Source organism: Paroedura picta, chromosome 3, assembly GCF_049243985.1.
Source record: "Paroedura picta isolate Pp20150507F chromosome 3, Ppicta_v3.0, whole genome shotgun sequence".
Taxonomy (NCBI): domain Eukaryota; kingdom Metazoa; phylum Chordata; class Lepidosauria; order Squamata; family Gekkonidae; genus Paroedura; species Paroedura picta.
The window spans coordinates 136,493,383-136,516,949 of NC_135371.1; the positions used below are offsets into that span (position 1 = coordinate 136,493,383).

At 43.8% G+C, this 23,567-nt stretch overlaps 1 protein-coding gene across 13 annotated transcripts in view; it reads right to left on the reverse strand.

The window, feature by feature from the left end:
- The window catches only part of RBFOX3 (RNA binding fox-1 homolog 3), a 458,629-nt gene that overhangs the window by 226,774 nt on the left and 208,288 nt on the right, over positions 1–23,567 (reverse strand). For 5 of the 13 annotated variants that reach the window (XM_077328145.1, XM_077328144.1, XM_077328154.1 and 2 more), the window contains one exon: positions 17,780–17,826. The exons of 3 other annotated variants lie outside the window; for them this stretch is intronic. The gene's annotated coding sequence lies outside the window, so the exon portion shown is untranslated. The remainder of the gene's footprint in view (positions 1–17,779; positions 17,827–23,567) is intronic. 5 more of the 13 variants (XM_077328150.1, XM_077328146.1, XM_077328148.1 and 2 more) reach the window with 2 other exon arrangements.

Genomic DNA, 23,567 nt, shown 5'->3' on the forward strand with positions numbered 1-23,567 from the left:
TTACTGCACATGTTCTTTGTCATTGTTCAAACTACCGTCTTCTCTTTGTCCGTCTTTGACCCATTCACACACCTCTCTTCTCATAACCTTCCACATTCCTTTCTTCCTCCTGATGTGTTCTTCCTTCTCTTTTGAGGAGAGGCAGAATAGGGGAATGGGCGCTTACCCTTCCCCTCCCCCGTCTCAGCCAGAGTAACTCATCCACCCCCTCCTAACAACTGCCACATCCAGAATTTATTTATTTTCATTTATTTCTCTGGACTGCTGTCCTCCCAGCTGAACTCAGAAGGGTGGTGGGAAGTGCCACCAAGATGCAGCTACTTATGGGTGACCCTGTAGGGCAGCCTTTCTCAACTCTTTTGCTGTTGAGAACCCCTCCCCTCCCCCCCCCCCAAAAAAAAACATTCTTCAGGCTCCGAGAAGCTCCAGAAATGCAATCATGCAAAATATGGCTGGGAAGCAAAGCTGTGTACGTGCCCGCCGGGGTCCTCCCCTTCCCACCCCCTCCAGACCCATCATTGGCCATTGGAGAGGCAGGTCAACATGACCATATATGGTCATGCCACTCAACAAATTTTACAAAAATATTAAAAATTAATGGACTCCCATCCATCCAGAATACTGCTGCCCAGTCACCACACCCACCACTCCATGACATCCTTTGGACGCAGGCTTATGCTAGGGATGTGCGTTTCGGCATGTCCGCCTCAGGAATCACCAAAGCCTCCGATGAGCCGCCTTGGGCTTCGGTGATCGCCGAGGAGGCTGAGCCGAAGTGCCCATCCCTATTATGCATTCCTCACTCTTGATTTCCACTAGAGTTTCCTATTAAAATGCTCAGTTCTGCAAAAGACGTGCAAAGGCCACCCAAGGCACAATGCATTTCAATTGGATAAATATTTTGGAAGCTCAAACTTAGTTTCCTGGCCCCCTCAAAGCTGAAATCTTTTGTTTTCCTTCCTGAAAGATTTGTTTAAATATTACCTTGAAAATACATTTGGAGAAAGGTTAGGGCTCTCCCGTGGCAGCTATTTTGTGATATTGTCTGCTATCCTCTCTGAAAATTCTCAAAGTTCCCGCACTTCAAAAAGGTTGGGGACCCATGCACTAAAGAGAGCGCTAGAACCTTGCAGCATCAGGAGGACAGGACTAGCACAAGGATAAACAGAAGCTGATGGTTTTGCAGGTGGAAAACAAGCCTGTGTTGGTGGGCAACAGTGCATTTCTACATGATAGTATCTCTTTGCATGTAAGGACACTTGAACACTGCCTTATAGGGAATCAGATCCTTTGCCCATCAGAAGTCAGTCTTGCTCACTCAGACTGGCAGAGGAAAGCAGGGGTCTTTCACATACCTCCTGCCCAGTCCTTTCAGCTGGAGATTCCGGAGATTTAACTTGGGACCATCTGCATGCCAAGCGGATGCTTTTCCACTGAGCCACAGTCCCTCCTTTGCAGCTCTCGATATTTTCTTCTTGTTCCCTAAGCTCAGCACTTATTTTCCTTCCAAGACCTTCTGAGATCAGTTGCAGCTTCCACTGAATGATTCAGAAGTGTGTACCATTGATCCTGCTGCCCCTTCTCTTATCACCACAGTGTTTCCTTTTGGCTGATGCATGGCCAGCTAGTGGCCAATCTAATACAGCCCACCCACCACCAAAGCTTTTCCTGCCCGTTTAATAGCGCACACTGAATAGGTTGTTGCTGCCATCTGCTGGTTAAACTGGAAATACAATAGGCACGTAGGCTATAGACAGCACTATGCGAAATAAACTTTTGCTGGTTTGTTGCAAGAGAAGCAAAGTTATCATCAGTGGCGACAAATACTTGGCTACTATCACTCACAAAAGTGCCCATCTAGAAAGGCTATTGAGATGTCATGAATTTTAGAGAGGGATCTTCATTAGAGTGTTGCAGCAGATACAAATAATCCTGGGGCTCCTTTGAGGGGTGATGCCTCATTACCTAAGCAATGGGTGCCCTGGCAGGGGTTTATATCCTGCTTAGGAAAGGTATGATTGAACCGAACAGAATACTACAGGGGGACACATACAGCTCTCAACTCAAACTGGTTCAATGCATCATTAATGACCAACAATCTATGCTTGACAATGATATTCTTCTCTTGTAGTCTCTGAGGGGTAAACCTTTTCTTGCCCACAGACAACCTCTTATCCTTAAGCTCACCCACAAACTCACTCACAACAATGCACTTTAACGTGGATATAGTCTCTGGGACCAGAGCCTGCAATCAATCCAAGATGCCACTCTGTCCCCATATTCACTCTGACAACACAATCTCCATATCTAACAACACTAGTGATGCCATCTCAGGTTCATTCACTTGTTCAGCTTCCAACATTATATATGCCATCAAGTATCAGCAATGCTGAAGGAAGGACGCCCTGGAGAAGAGCCTAATGCTGGGAGTGATTGAGGGCAAAAGAAGAAGGGGACGACAGAGAATGAGGTGGCTGGATGGAGTCACTGAAGCAGTAGGTGCAAACTTAAATGGACCCCGGGGAATGGTAGAGGACAGGAAGGCCTGGAGGATCATTGTCCATGGGGTCGCGATGGGTCGGACACGACTTCGCACATAACAACAACATCAGCAATGCCCTTCTGCTTTCTACATTACATGAACAAGTCAGATTCTGCACAAAAGAATAGATGGGCATAAATCTGACATTAAGAAACTACAGCACTCAAAAACCATAATATTTTTTGGTTTAAACCATGGGATAATATTTTAATCTTTTTAATTTTTATCCCACTGCTGACCTAATAGCTGATTACATTTTACACTGTACATTTGCACCCTGACTCCTTACGCGGTCTGGGCCCAGTGTACTTGAGGGATCGCCTCATTGTCTATACCCCCCCCCAAAGAACTTTAAGCTATGCCACTTACAACCAGCTGGCAATCCCTGGCCCCAAAGGTTTCTCTGTGCTGGCCCCCACTTGGTGGAATGAGCTCCCTGAAGAGATCAGGGCCCTGGTGTAGTTAGCACAGTCCTGCAGGGCCTGCAAAATGGAGCTCTTCTGCCAAGCATTTAGTTAAGGTTGACAAAATCACAACATCTACTGGGCCCCCCAGAACCCTTCCCTCTGAACTAAATCCTCAACTGAGCAACCTTTGGGGTCATAGTTAACATGTTTAACATTGCTACCACTAGTTATAGAATGTTATGAAACCACTCTTGTTACTGTTATTGATGATATTACTGAATTATACTGTACTTATCCTCATGTTCTCCTATGTTCTATGTAAACTGACCTGGGCTGCAATGAATAATAAATATCCCTCTCACCCTCTGACTGCAATAAAAGGACCTAGGAATCTCCATTCTTACTTGCAAAGGGAGCTTTGGATCTTGAAAGCTTATACCCCAAATGTATTGTTGGTCTATAGGGTACCACTGGACAGAAATCTAGTTTTTCTGATGGTTCCATTCAATGATTTAGGGTTTCCAGATTCTGCCCAGAATCTGACAGAAAGGAGATTGCCCCCATACTGATAGCACCACATTTGAAAATCTACACTTTGTGGAATTCAACAATAGTTTCCTTAATAATCTTTTGCTACTATTACTTCCCTTATGGAAGCAAATATTATCTCTACTAACAATTAAGACAGCCCCGACCCCTGGCAGATTTAATCAGTCAGGAAGGACAAGGAACATGGTAGGTCTCCAAAGGTACACACCTTTGGACGGTGTCAACGGGAAAGTACCCTTGTGAACCTGGCAAAGCAGAGATCTTAACAATATTCATTACCACCTTGGGATCTCATGCAAACAAGGGCAAAAAGGTTTGTTTCCTTTAAACTGGCAGCCATGATTCCCATATAGCAGCATGCCTCCCTGCTCTTGGTAAACCTCTTGCCAAGGGAGAAGAAAGGCATGTCAATCCTGCTGCAGGTTGCCTCATTTACATTAAGTTTCCACTTCAAAAGAGGCCACCAGCAGCATAATGCTCAGCATCCCTCCCCTCCCCGCCTTGGCGAAGCACTGTCAAGTTGTCGTATTGCGTACTGCTCAGTCACAAAAGTGAATATTTCCAAAAGGGATATCTTACTTTTTGGTGGGAGCTTTACCCCCTTGATGGGACAAGCTTTGCACTAAAAACTAAGCCTTCGACACTTTCAAGCCAAAAACGTTTTCCAGTGCCAGTGAAGCACAAATAATTTTGCATCCTATATGAAACTGCCTCTTACTAAGTCAGTCCACTGATCCTTCTAGTTCAGTGTTATCCACACTGACTGGCAGTGACTCTCTCTAGATTCAAGGCAAACCTCAGTCCCCAAGACTCCAAGTCAGGGGTAGTCAAACTGCGGCCCTCCAGATGTCCATGGACTACAATTCCCAGAAGCCCCTGCCAGCGAATTACCCCTGCTCTAAGTGAATATATCAAGGACTGAACCTAGGACCTTTCCCATGTGAAGCCATGTTTGACACCACTAAGCCGCAGCCCTTCTCTATCCCACTATAAGGTCTAGCCCTGTTTGGCATGATATTAAATGCAGATATGTCTTATTCATGTCTTATTCTCCAGATGGACTACAATGACCATGCTGGCGGGGGCTCATGGTAATGTGGTCCATGGACATCTGGAGAGCCACATTTTGGCCATCCCTGAATTATGATATGGGATACATGTCAACGGCACCATCTTTTATAATGTGATCAGATGTTCATAAGTATAAGACTCTCTCACGATGAAGAACCCGTATCAATTTGAGGTACCACTCAAGTAGGAGAATATCCATTTTTACCAAATTCCATTAACTGAACTCACAAGCAATCCCAGTCCACAGCGACCCATGCAGGGTGGGCATTCATTCACCCAAACGCTTTGCCTTCAAATTATTTGGAACAATGAGGTAATATTGAAAGTACAAAATAAAACTCTAAAATGTCGTTTTTTCAGTCAAAGTCATAGCAACATGCATGCTGTGCCACCACAGCTGCAAGACTCTTGGCACAATACTAATAAAATAGTATGCTTGATCCAGCAAAAAGTTACAAGGAAAATTACTTTGAGTGTCTGTGCTGTGGAGCAGTAGGAGATTATGGTACAACTTTGTAGCTATGTGGGGAGGGTAACTGCTTTTCAGCACCCAGGCTGTGACGGAGATAAAACAGCACTACGAACACGCAAACAAACCCAGCAGGGGGATCCAAAATACTTACAGGAGGGAACATGGGACACTGCAAGAAAATGAATCATTAATAGAAGACAAAACCATATCCTTACATTTCAATAACCTCTTTTCAAATGACTTCAGAACAGCTGTGGTCAGAATACAACATGAGAAACAAGTTGCATCCATTCAGGTTAGCATAAAGAAAACATCTTTGGCAAAATGTACAAGGAAATTCTGTTCAAACTATTGTTCAATGTCAGCTTCTCCACAGTCGCTAACATCAAGTAGACTTTATAAATTGTTCCAAGTTTTCAAGTACCTTGGTGCAGAGTCTCCAAGTTTAGGGTTGTGTGTGTGTGTTTGTGGTGGGGATTGTTCCTCTTAATTCCCACAACAATCTTATGAAATAAGATTACTTCATTTATACCCCAATTTCTCCACAATGAGGACCCAAAGTGGCTTACAACATTCTCACCTTCTCTATTTTATCCTCAGATTAGCATATCCCCTTTGGCCGTGAGGGATAGTGGTGAAATCCATCCTATTTCATCTTCTTGCTTAGTCCCTTCTGAGCTAGGAGCCTGAGTAGATCTTGTCCTTACCAACCTGCTCCCTCAAGATTTATGGGCCATAACCAGGCACAGTAGCTAGTGGCCTCTCCTCTCCTCAAAAGCCTATGGGGGTGTTAGATCTGTGGATCAAGGACACACCAACACTGGAATCACTGCAGCTTTTTATTGATGGGCAGCACATGATACCAGGTAGTATCAAGACTTCACTGAACCCACCCCCCAACAAACCAACAATATACACACACATTGAATAACAGATCTACCCGTGGCTGTGGGTGATTGGTTACACAGCAGTTTTAATTGATTGGATCCACTGAGGATCCTGCCATGAGCTGACCAGTCAGGCTGCAGCTACCCCATACAAACCTACTGGCTCCCATGTGGAAGGCAGCCAGCCAGCCATGTGCCACTCTGTGGCTCTGATTTTCAAACCTGACTCGGACCTGAAGCTTGGTCTTCGGCAGGGCTGCGTACACAACGGAGGGTATTGTCAAGTCTGTGAGGGATCAACAGCACCTTCTAAGAAACCCTCTCCTGCCACTCTCCTTCCTTCCCCATTTAGCATAGCCTCCCACAAGCTGATTGTCAGACCGCCGGCTGTCAAAGGGCTGACAGTGAGTGACTGGCTGACTCGTAAAAGACCAGCTGCTATTGGCTGGTATGTGGATTTTTACAGAGTACACCCATAGCCTCCTTGAGCCAGGTGGATGCCAGACCTGACAACATGGGGTGCCAAGGAAGGGGAGGGGGTCTAGTGTTGTCCATGCCACTCCCTAACAGGTTGGATTGAGAGAATGTGACTGACCCAAGGTCATCTGGAAATATTCCATGGCAGGGTGAGTATCTGACCCCTGGTCTCACAGATCACAGTCTAAGCAACACAACATGCTGGCTGTCGGATCCAGATGAAAAACAGCAGAATGCACAGCAGACTATGTGAATGCCATTAGGAGGCTCCTGAGAAGGGATGCATATGTAGCATATGCATATGTAGGGATGCATATGTAGCGATATGTAGAGAAGGGATGCATATGTAGCAATATGAACTTGCTCTTTCCTGCATCTTCAAATGCACAGCACTGGAGAAGGTGGCAGCCTCCTCAGCAGAATAGGATAGAATGACGCTACTTGACTGCTTAGCCCGAGTTTAGGCTACAATTGGGTCACCTGACAAACAAAATGTACAATGAGGTCTGAAAGAAGAATGGATGGATTTTGCACCCCTATCCACCAGGTTCTTTTGCACTGTCATTGCCAGAAGCAGGTACCCAAATACATAAAGAACACAACAGGAGTAGAATAATAGAGTTGGAAGGGTCCATAAAGGCCATCTAGTCCAACCTCCTGCTCAATGCAGGATCAGCCTAAAGCATCCAGGAATGTATCTGTCCAGCTGCTGCTTAAAGACTGACAATGAGGGAGAGCTCACCATCTCCTTAGGCAGTCAATTCCACTGCTGAACAACTCTGTGAAAATCTTTACCTGATATCTAGCTCATATCTACCTGATATTTACCTGATATCTAGCTCTCCACATAGTTTAAATCCCTTAGTGTGAGTTCTGTCCTCTGCTGCCAACAGGAACTTTCCCCTGCCCTCCTCTAAGTGACAACCTTTCAAATACTTAAAGACATCAATCATATCTCCTCTTCTCCAGGCTGAATATTCCCAGGTCTCTCAGCCTTTCCTTATAGGGCTTGGTCCCCAGGCCCCGGATCATCTGTGTCACTCTCCTCTGAATCCTCTCAATTTTGTCCATGTCCTTTTTGAAGTGAAAAATGCAACTATGAATATAAGCTTATATGGGGCTCTCAATTTCTTTACTGAACAGATACTTTTTCTCCAATAGCAGGTGCAAATTTATTCACTGCCTTTTGAAAAGCTCAACTGTTAAAGAAAACAAAGAAAACCAGCTCGGGATTCAGTTGTGGAGTGCCAATGAGAAGCAGTGATTTCCAGCAGAAACTTCTTGTTATGGGATGAGAAAAGTGAGCAGGATCAGGTAGGGGAAATACCAACAGAAGGAATTCCTTGTCAGCTTGGTCTCCTACGAAACGGAGTTCTGGAGGTGGGATTGGGGAGGGGGGATCTACTGATAACCTTGTAAAAGGCCAGTGAAAATAAAAGGATATAACTCTGTTTAGGATTTCCTTTTAAATTGTCTATCTTTCATGTGTGTTCATTGTTTTCTCAATTTCTGACCATGTGATTTCATTCATGGCCTTATCATTAGTGTTAGTATGGTCAGAAATGGAATTAAAGCTAATGGGAGGATAACGACAAACTTCCTTGGCAAAGATATTAGGGACCACAAGTCCATAAAAACCTACAGACTGTGATACAAAAGGATTAAATGTAACAGGACAGCAAAAACCAGATGATGAGGATCTCTGAACACATGGAGAAGTGGCAGGTCAAGTATGCAGCAAACCTTGATAATTGTCAGAATTTTCTCAATTATATGCTAACTTGAAGGAAGTGCAGAATTTAGCCCAATTTCTTGTAATTATAGATTTTAATATTAATAGCAAACATAAAAAGAAACCAAACTCTGTAGCAATTAAACCTAAACTCTGACAACTATTTGCCAAAAGTATATCATTGGTTTTGATTCTAGCAAGCACACACACACGCATGCACACCCCTGAACACTTTTTTCTCTGCAACCGACTTAAGGTATGCTTGCAGGGGACATCCCACCTTTACACTGAACTGAAGTATAGGAGACACTCTTGCACCGAAGAAATTACCCATACAGTGCCCCTTAGCCCTGATTTCTCTGACCCACCACATAGGAGAATCTGTTGTGTACACACATCATGCAACCTGCAGGGACCGAGTGGGCTAAGAAGCATATCCTTTAACACATGCCCATGGCAGTTGAATCTGGTTCTTTCATATAGAGAATGCTGATGAGAGGAGCGTACTGGGCTGATCAGGCTTACCTGAAAGCTGCTACAAGCCCTACAGGGACTATGGCCCCAGGGCTGACCTTTGCTAGTCTGTATGGCGGACCAGGAAGTTATGGGATCCACACGGATGCTGAAGTCCAAATGAGAGAGTGCACAATGTGATTGTTGTACATTACCTTATCTTCTAGATGCTGCTTCAAACACCGCTAGTCCTGGATGTCATCTCAGTGACCAGTGGGTCATATCATTGTCAAGTCTACTGAATCAGATGCATGAGGCCCCTGTCTTCACCCAACCAGGCATTACAACATCAAGACATTTCTGGGAAAGAGACTCTCCTTTTCTTGCCTCCTCTCACCTTCCACCACTCCCCTCCCCTTTTATCCTGGTTTTGAAAGCTTTCTGATTTCCCATCTATTGCTTCTAAGATCCAGGCAGAAATATCTGTAGCTATAATCCAAGAGCAGCCAGACAACTCCAGCTGTCTATCACAGACTGTCCCCAGTTACCCCATGTCAGCCTTAGAGAGGATTCTTAGTCCACATCATCTGTGAGGAAAGAATAAGGCAAGGCCATGGAGTAAGGGAATCTGTGTTCCCATCTATGCATGTCTGACACTGTGGTAACACAAAAGCAAACATTAGTGGTTAGAGGCACTATCACCAGACTCAGTGATGAAGACCTGAATGCAGGCAGGAGTGAAAAAGTATGAACCCACAAGAGATCTGCATTTAGGTAGGAAAAATCAAATGCATCATTATAGGATGGGGGAGGCCTGTCTTGGCAGTAGTATGTGCAAAAAGGATCTTGGGGTCTTAGTAGACCATACACTGAACATGAGTCAGCGGTGTGACTCGGTGGCTAAAAAGGCAAATGGGATTTTGGGCTGTATCAAAAGTAATATAGTGTCCAGATCGTGTGAGGTGATGGTACTGCTTTACTCTGCTCTCGTTAGACCTCACTTAGAGTATTGGATTCAGTTTTGGGTACCACAATTGAAGAAGGATGTAGACAAACTGGAGTACATCCAGAGGAAGGCAATGAAAGTGGTGAGGGGTTTGGAGACCAAGACATATGAGGAAAGGTTGAAGGAGCTTGGTCTGTTTAGCCTGGAGAGAAGATGACTAAGAGGTGATATGGTATTTGAAGGCCTGTCATGTAGAGGATGGAGTGGAATTGTTTTCTGTTGCCCAGAGGGTTGGACAAGAACCAATAGGTTGAATTTTTTTTGGCTAAACATCTGGAAGAAGTTCCTGACCATTAGAGCAGTTCCTTAGTGGAACAGGCTTCCTCAGGAGATGGTAGATTCTTCTTTGGAAGTTTTAAAGCAGAGGCTAGGTAGCCACCTGACAGACTGTGAGTGGGCAGAGAGGACTGTGTCAGTGCTTGGCTCTTGTGGTCCTTTCTTGCATGCCCAGGGAAATGCCAACTGCCACTTTGGGGTCAGAAAGCAAATTTCTTCCAGGCCAGATTGGCCAGGGACTCTGGTTTTTCCGGGGGGTGGGGATTATACGAGGATGGAATTGGAGCCACTGGGAAGGTAGTTGTGAATTTCCTGCATTCTGCAGGGGGTTGGACTAGGTGATCCTGGAGGTCCCTAGCAAATCTATTAATCTATGATTCCATTCGTCTATGATTTCTGATTATACTGGTCATAGTCGCACTACTAATCCTACCAATGGTAGATATTTCTATAAAAATTTATCTACAGCAACTCTATAACTGCTCTTTAGAAGGCCAAATCCTGAAGATGAAATTCAAATACTTTGGCCACCTCATGAGAAGGAAGGACTCCCTGGAGAAGAGCCTAATGCTGGGAGCGATTGAGGGCAAAAGAAGAAGGGGACGACAGAGAATGAGGTGGCTGGATGGAGTCACTGAATCAGTAGGTGCAAACTTAAATGGACTCCGGGGAATGGTAGAGGACAGGAAGGCCTGGAGGATCATTGTCCATGGGGTCGCGATGGGTCGGACACGACTTTGCACCTAACAACAACAAATAACTGGGGTGCTGCTCTATCCCTCCAGTAACAAACTAAGTCCAATCCCATACTTGCCTTTCCTGCTGATCTCCCATGTACTTTTTACCCTTACCCTGTCCAACCAGCAGATCTTGCATTCCTGTTTCCCTCATCATTAAAGCCAGCCGGTTTCCACATTATAAGAGCTTGCAATTTTCGGTTCACCAGATGGGCAGCTAATTAGCTACCCCCTTTCTTCCAACCCCCACCTCAATTCCTTTCAACATCAACATATGTAAAGTGATTGCTACAGTTACCTGCTTCCCAAAGCTATCCAGAGCAGATGAGGAAAGTTCTTTGCCATTGATTCATAAGGTCAGCTGGAAGGAGGGCAGCCAAGTCCTTCCATCTGAGGCAAAGGAAATTCTTCTTCTGCCTAAGCATCATCTAAAACACAGCAACATATGCTCTCTAATATTAGATCTTAGTGATCTAACCTTTTTAAGTAATAGCAAAATGCAAAAGAGACCAATAATAAATTGTGCTGAACTCGTGCCCCAAATTCATATTCTGGAATTTCATACACTTGGGAGAAAGAAACGCCTCCTCCTCAGATATGAGGTCAAATTTCACTGAGCGAGTTTTATTCCACGTCCACTGGCCATAGCTGCCCATTCACAACCCTGCGGCAGATTGTTCTGATAGCTGACCTCTGATGTTTATTTCCAAACAGAAACATGACATATCCCAACAATTTTCAGAGTCACAGGATGTAGGGCAGAGCCCTTCTGAGGGCTGAACTTCACCCATCAATATATCCAATTCTTAACATTGTCAAATCTATGGAAACTTAAATCTGGAGATTGGAGTCATACAAAACAAAACTTTGTAGAAACTCAAGAAAAATCTGAAAATTAAATATAAATTTAAATCTGAAATTTAAAAACCAATATGCGTGTGTGTGTGTAAACCCCTCAAATAATAGGAGCAGTACGTGTAGCTTTAAGATAATTGATGCCTTTTACAGTGGCTAATGAGCCTCTTGTGGCGCAGAGTGGTAAGGCAGCCGTCTGAAAGCTTTGCCCATGAGGCTGGGGGTTCAATCCCAGCAGCCGGCTCAAGGTTGACTCAGCCTTCCATCCTTCCGAGGTCGGTAAAATGAGTACCCAGCTTGCTGGGGGGTAAACGGTAATGACTGGGGAAGGCACTGGCAAACCACCCCGTATTGAGTCTGCCATGAAAACGCTGGAGGGAGTCACCCCAAGGGTCAGACATGACTCGGTGCTTGCACAGGGGATACCTTTACCTTTACCTTTACAGTGGCTATTATAGGGATTGCTAGGCAAGTATTGTTGTTATGTTATTATACCCTGAGCACCCAGGGAGGGCAGTATATAAATATAATAAATAAATAAAAATAAATAGGTAGATCAATATTGTTTACCTTCAAGTCTGAGTTTCTAACAGTAAACAGCAGAAGGAGGGGCAGGAATCTTTCCAGGGCTGTCCCAACCTTTGAGGGAGGACTTATCAAGGCCAGGCTGACCAGCATCCACTGGGCAACTCCCTACAACATGACTTGCAAGACTTACCCAGCACTGGCTGCTCAGGAAGAGCCACCCCACAAAAATAGTGATATAATGGTTAGAGTTTCAGACTAAGATCTGGGAGACCCAGGTTTAATCTCTAATCTGTCATGGAAGTTTTCTAGGTAACCTTGGGCCAGTCATATCCTCTCAGACTATCCTACACCAACAGGTACTTATTGTGAGGATATAATGGAGTACAGGAGAATAATGTGAACTATTTGGGTCCCCATTGTGAAGGCAGGGTATGAAGTAAGTAAATGGCAAGTATAGTTGAAGATGGAGAAAATAACATGTAAGCTGGTTGCTGGGTGGGAAGGAGAGAAGGAAGAAGGGAAAAGTGGGGATATGGTGGTACCAAGGAGAAAGGAAAGTATGGGGAGGCGGATACAGGGGAAAGAGAAGTGCTTCCCACAAGTTATTGACGGTTTCCCAGCACATAACTGGTCCTTGCCTGGTAGCTTTAACTCCTTATCTAGACCATAGTTTTCCAAGAAAAGGCTGTCAGTGAGAGGGAAGGAGGGAAAGCTAAAGATATGGGCACAGATAAAAATAGAGAAGATGGTGGATGGGAAGGAGAGGGGTAAGCAGGAAAAGGTGAAAGGCAATGGGGGCTTTCATGGGAGAGAAAGAAGGGTAGTTTGTTGAAGACTTTGTTAGTATCCCTGAAAAAAACCTATTAAGTAATAAGTTCACCAACGAAGTAAAATAAAAAAAGGAGGTTTTATACCTAGGAACTCATTCTATTGTTTGAATAAAGTTTTTGCCATTGCCAGCTTGGAAATTTCTCTCGTGTCTACTCTCTTGTCTCTGCTTCATTGCTACAATCGGCATATGGAATGAGGGCAGCAGAAGCAATGAATACATTAGGATATGCTATAATGACACGCAACTGCTATGTCAACTGGTCAGACACATTTTCATCAGTCAGTCCAGCATGAAACACCAGTCCTTGGCAAGCCAACTGTGAAGGGCTCTTCTGGAATTAGACCCCCTAATTCAACTTCCTCCCAAAAGTATAGCCACCTACTGCTGTAGCTGTGACTCATGCAAGTGAAAAAGAGATTGGCACCTGATGTACTTTGCAGATGTGCTAATTGAAGCAGGGCACAAAAGGACTGAGGGGATGCATAGGGAAGTTGGCAGGAAGGCCAAGAAGTTCGCATGCTGCCAGCTGAGGCTAGGAAAATGCAAAGCCAATCCTTGGACTACTGGTATTTTAGCTGCATAGTCCATTCATGGCACATTTTGCAGAGCTCTATCTTAGCACACAAACAGGAGGATACCAAAAGGTCAAGGCAGAGCTGGGCTTGCACATGCACATTGGAGGCAGATGTCGCAGCAGCTGCTGCCTTACTTCAGGCGGTTCTTCTAGCAGCTTAGTTTCACAAGCTAAGGGAATGACTTCAGCATTCAGTGGGCCCTGTCTTTGGGACAACAACCACTGGGCTCTCAAGGATGCCACAGGACAAGGAGAGGTTGCCTAGCATGACACCATTTTCCACCCATTTTGGAGTGCCTCACAAACGTAGCATCAGAATAGCCTCCTTGCACAGGATGAAATTTACTGTAAGCAAAATCTTCTGTTGCTGTGGAAACTATTAAAAATAGATTCTCCCGTGTTCCTTCACACTCTCCACACACACACACACACACACACACACACACACACACACACAGAGGGGGGGTACGATACAGCTGGGTTCCTTCAGTTTGTGTTATTATTGCTTTTTAATTATGAATAATTTCCTCCCTTGCACGGGAAGATGGATTTCTAGAAAAGCACAAAAACTTTACAAACTGAGTCCCTTCAGGATACATATCAATATGCAAATAAAGGCCAGCATGCATCTCAAAATGTTTATGCCACAGGGTAAACAGAACAACAAATTGCTCTAGGTTAACTCTTCCCATGCCAGCAACTCTTAGCCTAGCAAAACCAGCCACTGGAGCTCAGATATGGTTTTTTGCAAGGAAGCAGGGATCTTCTCTGCATGGGTCAAGAACTTCAGTGAGCCTGCTACATTAGTGCAAAGATACCATGATGCAGTTACGTCCCTAAGTCATTCTGCTTTCCATCTGTACACTTTCCAAGGCAGTGACTACAGTGTACAGGATTTCACAAGACAGCTGGCGCAGTTCATAGTGTTAAATGCTAGAAGAGACAATCAATTAATTGTGCCCCAGAGTCTTGTCTGACATTGGCCAATTCATTATCTCAAAATCTGTAACAAGTTGCCCATGTGTGCCCATCATCCAGTTGTTTTGCGTCATGCTTGTTTAGTTTACTGAATCCATGTAAATTTGTGATGGATTACCTCAAGAATAATTGTAGTGGTGTGAAATTAAGCACGTAGTTCATGCGTGTTGATTCAGCAAGCCCCACTGATTTTAATGGATCTTATCTGCAAGTATGGATAGCACTGCAGCCTAAGTTGCAAACAGCCAGACCAGAGTAATCAACCAACCAAACGAACAGCTCCATACAAAACTTCCTGCAGTTCTAGATGTTATGACTATGCTTCATTATCCTGATTACCCTTTGCTAAAAGCTATTAAATGGATGTTCTCTCTGTAGGTCTGTCTAATCTTCTCTTCTGCACGGCTATCACAATATTTATTGGCAAGGGTCAATCACGATGGTCACGTCAATCATTGTGATCACACAGCCTGGCCTCCTGGAAACCCAAAGCTACCACATTTATGCAGTAATTAAGTCATACATTTTAGAGAGAAATAGCTTAAACTCTTCCCAGTTTCTATGCTAACTCTCCTACTTACTCTAGATGAGTTGTCAATGGCTAATAACTCTCTCTGCCACAAAGTTGTTTGCTGATCTTCAGCCTCTTAGGTCAGGAGAAGACAAAGGCTCACTAGTTACCTACTATGTATAAAGGTAAAGGTAAAGGTATCCCCTGTGTAAGCACCAGGTCATGTCTGACCCTTGGGGTGACGCCCTCTAGGGTTTTCATGGCAGACTTAATATGGGGTGGTTTGCCAGTGCCTTCCCCAGTCATTACCATTTACCCCCCAGCAAGCTGGGTACTCATTTTACCGACCTCGGAAGGATGGGAGGCTGAGTCAACCTTGAGCCGGCTGCTGGGATCGAACTCCCAGCTTCATGGGCAGAGCTTTCAGACTGCATGTCTGCTGCCTTACCACTCTGCGCCACAAGAGGCTCTTGTAAGGTAAAGTTATCCCCTGTGCAAGCACCAGGTCATGTCTGACCCTTGGGGTGACACCCTCTAGCGTTTTCATGGCAGACTCAATGTGGGGTGGTTTGCCACTGCCTTCTCCAGTCATTACCGTTTTACCCACAGCAAGCTGGGTACTCATTTTACTGACCTCGGAAGGATGGAAGGCTGAGTCAGCCTTGAGCCAGCTGCTGGGATCGAACTCCCAGCCTCATGGGCAGAGCTTCAGACTGCATGTCTGCTGCCATACCACTCTGCACCACAAGAGGCTCTTTTACCTAATATGTATAAGGTAAAGGTAAAGGTTTCCCCTGTGCAAGCACCGAGTCATGTCTGACCCTTGGGGTGACGCCCTCTAGCGTTTTCATGGCAGACTCAATACGGGGTGGTTTGCCAGTGCCTTCCCCAGTCATTACCGTTTACCCCCCAGCAAGCTGGGTACTCATTTTACCGACCTCGGAAGGATGGAAGGCTGTGTCAACCTTGAGCCGGCTGCTGGGATTGAACTCCCAGCCTCATGGGCAAAGCTTTCAGACGGCTGCCTTACCACTCTGCGCCACAAGAGGCTCTTAATATGTATACAATACATTAAATTCAGCAGCACCCCTATCAAGTCAGGAACATGGCTTAAGGTCATGCAGGTGAACAAATTTGGCTCAGATGATATGACCCTAGGTAAAAAGTTTCTCCACTGGCCTGAAAGAGAACATTGGGCTAGATCCCAGCAGGTACCATTTCAACAGGCACACACATGTCCTTTTACACTCTGTATACAGAGCATAGTCTCCCTTACAACCTCTCCCTCCATAGTAGCCAAAGGGTCACCATCACCTTGGGCAGACTTAAATGGCCAAGGGGAGTGTATATACAAAGTACTATTGGAATGGGGCATCGATAGTCACAAGAAGCAGCCATTGCAGCACTAAAACAAAAGGCCAGCATCTCCTCCCACTGTGCCATCTAGGACTAGAACATGCAGGACACAACATCAACACACTGCAAGTTTCCCTGCTTCCCCCCCCCCCCCCAGTCATGCAATGCTGAGAAAAAATTCATGCATGGTGACATCATGATGCCCAGTTTTATTGTTTAGACGTGGTAAGGGCTGCATTTTTCAAGAGCAGCCATGCCACAGCAGCTAGTTTATATTTATCTTCACAGGTTTATATATTTTGTTATATTGAACAAATCACAGATATTGTTCTAAAAATCGTGGGCTTTTAAAAACGAGTCTCTGACATTCCATTTCACAAATCTTTAACGTTTAGCGAAGTATAAAGCTGCAGAAGTAGTTTGTTCCTTTGTACACAAACAAAAAAGCTGTGGGGGAGGGGTAATCTTCAGTAATAGCATTTAATTTCTACAAGGGTAGGGATGTGATCACAGCCTACGTCAGTATCAGGATTTTATCAGGCTAGGTCTAAAATTCTTACATAGGAGGGCTGGCATACTATTCTCAGTGCGGGTCTATGTCTGTATTACCTACACCGTACAAACACAGGGGTAGTCAAACTGCGGCCCTCCAGATGTCCATGGACTACAATTCCCAGGAGCCCCTGCCAGCATTCGCTGGACATCTGGAGGGCCGCAGTTTGACTACCCCTGTGCTACAGCATCCCAGTGGCTCTGCTTCCTGATGAAAGGAAGGAACGCTTGTATGCTTGCTGCAAGAGAGCCCAGAAAAGCACATGCCAGCCCTTTGCCTCCAGTAGACTGTCAGGATGGAGACAGACAACCATTTTTAAAACAGCAGGGAATGATATGACAGGTCCATCATGGCCCATGGTGTGAACACTTATTTTTTGTTCCATTCAATCCGACAGATTTTACAGGGTCTTATCGGTACTCAAAATTAATCCAGAACCTGCTATCTAACTAGTAATGCTATTAAGATTAAAGAAATAAAAATATACACATTGTGAGCAACAATGAATTCCAATATTCCTTCCCGAAACAAAACAAAACACAATCCTGGTATTTGAAAGTATCCTTAACACCCAGCAGAGGTACACTTCCGAACAAACAGCTGGAAAAAACCTACAAGTTTCTCTCCACACCATCTACACATAGAGGCATATCAAAGCACTATTTTTCTGTTATATTTCCATTCTCTAGTAGTAATGGTATATATAAGGGGGGGGGGAGCTTGATTTCTCTGAAACCCATTTCTACACAAAAAGAAAAGGCCATGAAATCACACGAGTTTTTGAAAGAACCTCTTCAACCCCTGCATTCATGAAACATGTTGGCACAAAGCATGTTGGGTCATGCAGTAAAAAAGGGTGCTCCCCTTTTGCAGAAAAAGTCTATGGAATGGCCAACAAAACCAGCAATGTGCTAGCAAATTTGCCAATTACCATATGGATTTCTTTTGCAATTAACAGTTATTTAGAAGTAAGACATACTCACAGCTGTCCCAGACTTGGAACTTGAATCCACTGTGTTCAGACCTGTCTCTTGGAGAGAAAAGGAGGGATGATTAAGGGAGAAAAACAACCACAGAGCAGCTCTGCCTCCCCTTGCTAATACACAGAGGTCGGATGGAAGATAAATGCCTCCCCTAGTGCAAGATGTGCCTGGAAACAGAGTGGGGTTGGTAGACAAGGAACTTTCTGTGCTCTTGGTAAGGCTGGGTCATGGCCCATCTAGATTTAAGTCTCATCAGCTGCACTTATATTCAGCCAAATAGATTCCACAAACTGTGGGTTAAATGTGGGAGGATTACAGCTTTGTACATTAGGACACAGCCTTTCCTGGCTTCAGGTATGTCACAGAGAGAGTGCATCCACTATCCAGCTAAAAGTTTAAATTGGCAGGATATATCCCAACAGCAGTGATAGGGTAACTGCTAGTGACTGCATTTTCCTCCTTTTTCTTATTATAAGACTGATGCTTTCTTCCCCTTCCCCTTTCTGTATTATTTTAAGAAACAGACAGCTGATAATGGGGGTTCTATGGCTTTATCTTCTGACAGAGGTGGGGAACCCTCTTCTTGCTTTTTTAAAGACCTCCAGATGTCAACAATGGGGGCTCAGGAGAGAGAAGTCATCACAAAAGGGAAAACATGCAAGTCACCAACATCCTGGTCTATGATGATGCCTCCAGCAATTGCCACTGGGTGTTAACACCCACAAATGTCCACACTTGGCTGCTATATTGCTCGGCATAACTACTGATGGAGACAGTAGCAACAGACTTTTTAAAAGGTGCTGAAGTACTGAGGGTTGGACACACATGAAACTGCCTTAGACCGAACCAGATCATCAGGGTCAATATTGTCTTCTCTGCCTGGCAGCAACTCTCCAGGGTCTCAGGTAGAGGTTTTCTGGAAGTGCCAGGGATTGAACCTGGGACATCCAGCCTACAAAGCAGAGGCTCTTTCACTGAGCCACAGCCCCTCCCTACTGATACCTAAAATTCTAAGTAAGGAAGTTTCTCTAAACCTGAAAAGGTGGAGAGCTAACAGGATGAATGCCAACCTTCAGGTATGTGAGGAAAGATCTCCAAGCAAAGAAGACATGGGAAGCCTATAAGCCTCTTTTGTTCATCCTGACTCTAATATTGGCATTAGTGTTCCTTGTTTGCAAGTGCCAATCAGAAGGCGAGGGGACTCCAGAACCACCAATGTAGGCACAAGGTCTACCTGTCTTGTGCCATTCTGATGGTCACCAAACAAGACAGTGAATTACACTGTGATTGTGCCACAACAGTCATTTACAAGTGGTCTGTCCTGTCCATGCTGAAAAATCCACTTGTGAACTATCGCTAATAGTGCAATGCCCAAGTGATGTGTGGATGCAGTGACTGGTCTGTATTCAATATATCTTACAATTCCTTTTCACACTGTTTCAAAAACCAGCGACTCTTCTTAACATCCGTGGCTAATGTAACTTTTTGAAATTGCACCTCACTGAAAATAAGTTTCTCAGGTGTTTCAGTGTTATATTGCTTTGATAGTGATTTCTTTTTAAATAGGGGCAGCACACACAGAAAAAGAAAAAAAAAACACCACAGTTTCACATGGACAAGCACACCTGTTTATAAGGAGGGTAAAATGAATAAGAGAGCCAGAGCACCAAGGCACGAGAAGCACACAAAGCAGGGATAGGGGTGAACACAATGGGGATTTATATTGGGAAATAGCCCAACATCACCCTTGAAAACACATGTCTGAATTAAAAAGACAAAACAAAAGCAAAAGCACCACTGAGAGCACAGAGGTAATCAGGGCAAGATACATGATACAGAAGGAACTCATCAGGGTTGCAAGAATAATGGATTTGGGGGAACGGCTGATACAAGTGTCTCCTGAAATTAAAGGGAAAGTCTTCTATCTAGTAACACAACACTACACTGCATACTGCTTCTGAATTAGGAACAGTGGACAAGGGCAATTGCAAGAGATGCAATGACAGAGCACACCACAGGTGATCACGACCCATTTCTGTAGCATAATACAAGTAAGGCAGAAAAACATATCCCTCTTCACACTGCTACTGCTTGCAGCATGCAAACACCTCACCTACATTGGCATTAGCATACAGACAAGGTAAGCTTCAAATCAACACAGATTCAAGAAAAGTTTAGCAAGTATATTATGCTTGGCTGCAAGGTGAATAGCCGTGCACTCTTTGCTTGGATCTGGCTTCAGCGATCTGCATGCTGGAAAATTCCAGGAAAATTATCTATCCAAAGCTCCTGTATAATAGAGATGTGATTCCTAGACTCTCATCTGTGTCCACTGTGTCCCCACCCCCACCCCCGCATGTCTTTGACAATTTCTTCTGCTTTCTGACGCCCACCATACACGGTACTTTAGAAGTTCTATTGTACCAGCAGCTTGATGCAGCCTTGCTTCTCTGTGTCAGCAGATGGCAGACCTTACCAGGCATTTTGAGCCTAACAATTCCAATATCAGTCCCAGTGCAAAAAGAGCACTTGTATGCAAATAAGTGTTTAGGCTACATTAATTATACCTTTGGACAAATCTTCAGGGCAACAGTTGAATAATGAGCTATGGATAGCATTACAGCCTTATCTCTAGTAATCAAGTGAACATACTGGAAATGTGAAATAAAAAAAGATCTTATCGAAGAATATAGATCACATCTGAATAAAAAATGAGTAAGTGTTTCAATCTTTGCATTTCCACATGGGCAGACTTTGTTCAATAGGACTATCTGAGAATCTGCCAAATAATTAATTAAGGGGTAAGAGCAAGAAGTCTTCAAAGGTTGGAATAGTTAAGAATTTTAAATAATCTGGAAGCACCAGAAAACATAGTACACTCAGTCTCCAGAAAGAGGGTCACATTTCCTTTGGGCATCACTATGTAACTCAAGATGGTCCTTTTATTCTAAGCAGTTTCGTAACTTATTCTTAACTAAAGGAGGTCTAAGGGAAAACTTGGATGGCTTTCCATGCTAACAGGGGGGGGGGGGGGACCAAGACCAGCATCTGTTCCACATAATGTATTTCTGGTAAGGGCTTGGAGGAGGAGCATGTCTCATGGCTTAAGCGCCACAACACCACTCAGGGCACTGTCCCACCCCTGAGTGCCTCCTCCTCCAACTAGCTTACCTGTCTGTCCAACAGCCAGCCAATCGCCTTCTGTCCCCCACCCCCTGATCACCCCCTTCTCCTTCCACTTCTCTCTGAGGCTTGGAGGCTACAGATCCCTGCTGTGTGAGAGCTGCCCCTGTCGGTGAGTTTCATAGCAGCTGCCTGCAGCCTTTCTAGGTCCTAGGGGAAGGCTGTCCACAGAGTTCTTCCACACACAAACACATACCCCATCTAGTGTCCGTTGTATTCCTGAATGCAATGGCTTGGCTTGTAGTCTAAATATAAATTCTAATTTGAAATACAATTAGGCACTTGAAAAATTGGCGCTGAGAAATTTTGACTGTAGAGATTCAATTTTAGAAGAAATAAGGAAACGAAATTGAAACTCCATAAAACAGAAAAGATCTAATGTTTTTGCTTTATAGACTTACAGAGCAAAAGGTACAAATTCCCCTCCAGAATGGTAAGAAGAATCTCATGCTTTTGTTTGTTTGTTTGTTTGTTTGTTTGTTTATAACCTGCCCCCATTGACGTAGCCATCTTGAGGCAGTTCATAACAGTCAGTAAAACAATTAAACAACATAACAGATTGCAGCTAAGTGTGATTTAGTGGACTCAAGAAGATGAAAATAATGAAATTTCTACTTATTGGAAGAAGCAAAATGAAGGTCTAAGAAGTTAAAATTCAACACCTGCTCAATCATATGCCCATACAAAATCTACAGGTTTATTTCATGATGGATATTTCAGAAAATACATTATTTTAGATTTTGCATAGTTAACAGGAAGCAAATTATCATGACAGTATGAAACAAAAGCTTGCAAAAAAAAGCGTCTTAATCTTATCCTTGAGCTAGAAAGAAGAGCTACATCATCTGCATAAAGTAGAAGCAGTATAGAATGAACTTCCCCAATAAGAGACTCTTGGTTGAAGAAATCTCTTTATTGAAAAGATTAGCAAAACAGGTGCATGATGTTCTTTGCCGAAACTAAAGTTAACACAAACACAAACCTGCCTACCCAAGAGCCTTTGGCATGCAAAATGCTAGGTCCTATAACTCAATGTTCCCATGCTACAAGTCTACCAAAGTGAAGCTAACTGCCCAAAACATATCAGGAGCATGGTCACTGCTGCCCAAGGTCAGGAAATAACCAGGCAACTTAGTAGAGCCTCATTGGAAATTTACTACAGAGTCTCCCTGGGGATGAAAAGTTAAAACAACAAAGCCCATAAAACATTTCCCAGCAGGCCCCAAGCACAGTAAGGCATACCAGAACAATAATGGCAAATGAATAAATGCAACACAGATCATGGCAAGAACATGTGACAACAGGATCTTGACATGAACATGAAAATGATTAACTTGTAATTTCATAAATCATATAAGTCTAGTCAACTAGTCAACACCATTGTCTTCCCCATAACAACCTATAGATGTGAAAGCTGGACCCTGAAAAAGGAAGACAGGAGGAGAATAGATGCTTTAGAATTATGGTGTTGGAGACTAATGCAGCGAATACCATGGACAGCCAAAGTTACCAACAAGATAGTTTTAGAGAGGAGCAAACCAACTATGTCATTAGAAGGGAAGATATTACAACTAAAGCTCACTTACTTTGGACACATCATGCGATCAAACTCGCTAGAAAAATCATTAATACTCAGCATGGTCAGTGGCAAAAGGAAACGTGGTTGCCAAAGGATCTGCTGGCTTGACACAATCAAAGCCGATACAGGGATGACCATGAACCAACTGGGAGACAGATCCAGTCGGAGACAGGGGTGCATGGCAGAGACTTTCCTATAGAATCACCGAGGGTTGGACATGACTGAACGGATAACATCATCATCATAAGTAGAGTTTAAATAAATCTGGTGCCCTGTTGAACACTTTTTTTTAACCAAGACTGGGTTTGAAAGATAACCAGTTATAAAATATCTTATTCTCATTGCATCTCATTTGCGCACTTTCCCAGCATGTTCAGATCTCATTGAACTCTCTCTGTCTTCTGGGTTGCTTTCTACTCCTCCCAATTTGGTGTCATCTGCAAATTTAATGAGCAGTCAGTCCACCCCATCATCCTGATGATTGATAAAAACATTTTAACCCCCCCCTACATAGCCACAACATGGGTAAAATAAACCCAATAGTAAAAAAAACCTTATATCTCCAGCCCCTCCCATCAGCATGACCAGACATTTTGCTTATATTTTTAAGGGTTAAATAACACCTATAGAATATTTTATATCAGTGTTCCCTCAGGAATTGACACCTTGTTAATTTCAAATGTTAAGAACAAAGTAATTCCCATACATCAAAACTTATTTCTTCCTCAAAGTTTTGCATCCAACTCACCATACAAGTCTTAACCTGCTCCGTTTCCATCTCCAGCTTTAGCAAATATTTATACACTCTTCCTCAAAGGTGGGATTTCTTCAACATTACTTCTAATTTAAACTCAGTCAAGTTTTTAGTTTCCCACCACCCATTTTTAAGTCCTCTTTCATCCTTGACACAAGTTGTGCATTGGTAAACCAATCTACCTTCTCACTTTCTTCTTGTACCTTCTGCCAGTCCTTTGTCCATCCAGATACACGCAGATGGTCTTGATATTTGATAAGGTCTATCTTCTT